A 4,806-nucleotide genomic window follows, 5' to 3' on the forward strand; every position below is an offset into this window, starting at 1 on the left:
AAAGCTAATGCCGAATCCTTCTGCAAGGTTGCTACAAGCCCTTTGTGCCAACAATTTTCTGTAGAAAGCCCAGTACACCCATCTGCCCACTGTTGTTACTGTTTGCACACAGAGATATTACTGTTACCTGTCACTTCAGCTGCTTGAGATTCTTAATCTACCCCCTGCTCTACCATGGTATCTGTTAGATTTTCCCCTGAATCCTTAGGGTCACATTCTGCTGTCTGCATACCCTTGGAGGGGTAAAGGCCCAGGTTAATTTGCTCGTTTCCTCACCTGCTTTTATAACACATATTTAATGCAACAGGCCTTTGGTGCAGCAGCAGGCAGAGAAGAGGAGCTGGGGGGGGGTGCAGTGGTTTCCCCTGCTCTAGAGCTCATGTGCTGATGCGTGAATCTCCACATGCCACCCTGCTTGGTGGCCAGTGTTATTACTCCCCCTTGTAATGAGCTTTCTGTGACAGCCTTGTCCTTAAGGAAACATCTCTGACCCCACTGGCAAATGTCATATTTAACTTTTCATCCTCAGATAAAAATGGCTTTGAACCCCAAAAATATGAATACCAGAAGTATTTTCTTGTTACTGAAGTATGGGAAAACCAGTTTTGGTACAGATGTGCCAGTGAAAAGCAATTTTTGTTTGGCTTTCGGTGCTTTGCATACCCATTCAGAAGTACAGTGAGAAAAATATAAATAAAAATAATCTATATAAAACTACATAAACAAATGTGGTTACACAAATGAATTCCCTCAATTCTTTTCAGTAACAAAAACTTGGGATGTAGCACTGGCTGAATGAGAAATCTCAGACCAGGTCTTCAATCTAGTTGTTGCCGTCTGTATTGCAAAATAAGAGAACCTGACAAGTATTTATAAACTGATGATAGCAGAATATTCTGCTGTAGTCAATGGGCTCCATCACTGCTTTTCATGTTGTCAGGATTTCGCTCACTGATTGTAAAGTTTTGGAGCAAGAAACGCATCTCAGCATAAAGCTCCAGCTTCACAAGGAAGACAGAGAAGTGACAGACCTTTGAAGCCAGTCACTTGTATCTGGGCAGGTCTCTTTGGAAGCACCAAGGTCATGCAGAGGCTTAAGTTTGTGTGCATGAACAGTTCCCTAGAAGTCAACAGATGAGTACATAAACCTCCCTTTGACTGCAACCTAGGTTTGGATGTAAGGCGCTCTAGTACTTTTCAGAATAAGGCTTTTATATGTGCAGAAAAAGCAGAGTGGAATCAACAGTCAGCCTGGAAATTTAAGAATGAAGGGGAAATAATAATTAACTCAATCTGAGCACTGCTGAGCATGCATGACTTGAGTTCCTCTCAGTAGGACTTCAACAGAGTCACAGATTTAAAGTTTCTTTATGAACATCCAGTTCATCACAGACCATAAATCTCACCATAGATCTCTGCATGCCTTCCACAAGTTCAATCTGAAAAAAATGCAGACAGGGCTGTGCAAACCACCAATTTTTCAAATTCTGGAGGTTAAAAAAAGGAAAGAACAAAAAGGGACAACAGATCACTTGTGGTAACCTGGATTGATTATTTTTCAAAAACTTAGGTTGAAGCAAGTTGATATTGAAGGCCAGGAAAGTGCACTAAAAATGCTATATTTCAGGTTGGAGCATTTTAAGGATTTTCGTTTTTTAACTGAAATATGAAAATGTTTAATTTGTAAAGCAATTAAAAATTTAAATTTTTGCAGCCAAATAGAGGTACTTATACCTCCTCTTCCTTTCACATACATAAATGTAAATCCCCAAACCAGCAATTGACAAAACTCATCATTTGAAAAGAAATGGCCTGGTATTGTCAAAATGATTTTTGCTGATAGGGTTAGAACTTAAAATGTGGATCAGCTCCACCACTTACCTTTTACAAAATTACAAGGAGAGACAGCATTACAACCAATGAAGGCTGTAACTTCTACTGATGCAGAGATCTCAACACAAACAAATGCTTATGGCTAGAGCTGCAAACAGTCAGAATCCACCACGGGTGTTTGAGGGCTAAACCAAAGAAGCTTGGCAGACAGACTGCAGTGTGCCTGCTTTATAAAGTATCTTCCTTGCTTTACCACTGTCACTGAGGAAAGTCACAAGAACCTGCTGAGTTCAGGGAAAAGCCCCATTAAGAGGGCACGCAGGAAGGCACACCGTATATTTTAAAAGAGCTAGTTCTTACAGACTGGTCTGCCAACAATTCTCATGTTGGAGCAGGGAGGACCAGGAGAAAGTGCCCTTCTTAAGTTTCACCTTCTTCTCCATTTGACCCTAGTGGGACAGAAACAATGCAATGTTCTGATTTAATTTTCTCTCATGAGGCCTCTCACCTGGATGCACTGAAGCAGCACACAGCCTTGCTCTTGTAAGAATATTTATAGTGGGTTGCACTAGTCCAAGACATGAATTTTTATTCCTTCCTTTTTTCCCCCCCCTCCTGGAAGGCCTCAAGATCCATCCTGTTTTGCTCCCCACTCTATCTTTCTTTAAAGCTGATAATTTTAATTCCAAAAGCAATGCCTCCAAAAGGAAAGGTTAGATGTATTTGTGCTCCATACAGGCTGTTGTATTTGTGTACCACTGGATTGGATGCTTCTTCTCTCTTTGACAGAAACTGAGCTCTGTGTCCTCTGCCTTTGCTATGTCACATGGCTACCACCTGAAGGAATAAAATTCTGATCTCTGCCTCTTTGAAGCCTCTCCTTTGCAGCGATGAACAAGATCCCTAGTATTACATCTGCAGTGCTCTTTATTTCCCTAGATATAATAAGAGTCAAATACAATGTATTTGAGTAGTTCAGTGACTAATGCATGGTCTTGTTATTTAGGGTCAAATGGTCACTTGCTTTATTTACTTTACAAATGGTAGCAGCACTGTGTGGCCAAAGGAGCATGCTGCAGTCTCACAATGAACATAACTACAGGCATGAGAGTGGGGCAATGAGATGAGTCTGGGAAGCTCACCAAGCTGTAAGAATTCATGCTCAGACCTAATGGGTGCTGCTCTTTCACTTGAGTCACTGTAGGGACTTGCCACTTCAGCCAAGCAGTGGATTTAGCAGGTTAAGAACTTTTTGATCCTTAATTGTCCTTGTTCATCTAGACAGAAGGAAATAGATATTCGTGAGGTAGATCTAAAGTCTCTAGTGGTATACTGGAGGTTGGAGGAGGACACTAGAACACAGTTGTAGTTTCTGTACAGCATCATGAACATTTATAGAAAAGCAAAAACAAGTAAACAATCAAATAAATGTTTGAATAATACCAGAAGCAGAGATAGGAAAAAGAGGCCCTTGGGTGGAGGAGGGAGAAAGCTACTTGATAGTACTAAACTGTAATAAGGGGAAAACAATCTAAAATTGAAATATTAGTTCCAATTACATTTTATGCTTAAAGCAGTTAAATATTATTGCAGTTTACATGAGAGATAAAGCAGTAACTGTAAAAAATTGGAAGGGTGGCATTGAGGGAAAGCTTCTATCCTTTGGCCCAGCTTTTAATGGGAACTTTTTCAGTAAGTCTGAAGGAATCCCAAGTTACTGGATGTGAATGACAGACCCCTTGCTCTCATGTTGCTGGCTATGAAAACTGATTTGCTTGAGTTAGACTAACTCAAAGGGCTACATAACCTCATGTGAGCAGGTCTGACCTGATTTACATATTTTCTGTAATGCAGTATACTTGTATAAACACAAGGAAAATCTACTGAGTTTAGAGATTAGCAGGCAATTGTTTCATTAGTCTAGACACTGTATATTTCCCATACACTAGTGTGTTTAGTTAATATATATTAGTTTAACATATACATAAATGTCTTGCAGAATCAGCAGCAGTTTTTTACAGAGGTGATAGACTCGGATGGATGTGGATGTTCTGGCTAACCTATTACTCAATTCTTCTGAAACAGGAAAAAATAGCTCCTCAAGGTGTAGTAATATTTCTCTGAAAAAGGGAGGCACTATGAAAGAGAAATCTCAGAGCAACGGAGAAAGAAATGCATGGAGCAATACATTGCAAGTTAGAAGGTCAGATTTGATTTTTTACTTTCCCACTTCCATACTATGAGACTCCTGGTAGTCATTTTACCTGTCTGTTCCCTTTCTTACTCTCTTGTCTAACTTGTCAAAGGAAACTGCTAGCAGCTTAGGCCAGTGGTTGCTTGTAGGATCTAATATTCTTAGTGTCTGGTTCTGTTAGAGGGTTGTAGTGGTTTTTTACTAACTAGTAAAAAGAGGTATTAAAAAAAAAACCAAAAAAAACAGTTGACAGGAGACAGTGGGAATTAGATGCACAGGTATAGAAAGAGAACACTCAGAAGCAGCATCTCAAAATTATGAAGAAAATACCCTGATTATTCTAATGTTGTGAAAGAAAAGGAGTAAGGAATAAGAACAAAGAAATACAGTCAGAGTTTAACTGTGCCCTCCTACAGAGAAACCAACAGAACAAGTTGGCCCTTTCTTTGACTTCTACATACTTCTGTTGAGTTCTCAAGAAACTGAAAGTGGGGCTGAGGTGGGAATAATAACTTCCTAGAAGTGTGGTTCTTGAAGAATGGCTGTCCTGCACTGATCCCGTGGCTCAGTTCCTACTCTGCAGAGGATATTCTGCAGCTTTAGTTCAGCTAAAATGCCTCCTCCCTTCAGTGCTTGCACATAAATTGCTATTAATGTTACCATGTTATACAAGTGCATTGGGGAGGAAAATAGGCCCACTAATGCATTGTCCTGCTCCAGTGTTTTTTAACCTGGAGGATGCCACGCTATTCCATGGACTGTGGGTGGGCACAAGCCAC

This window comes from Corapipo altera, unplaced genomic scaffold (assembly GCF_003945725.1).
Source record: "Corapipo altera isolate COAL_440 unplaced genomic scaffold, ASM394572v1 58, whole genome shotgun sequence".
In the NCBI taxonomy this organism is placed as follows: Eukaryota; Metazoa; Chordata; class Aves; order Passeriformes; family Pipridae; genus Corapipo; species Corapipo altera.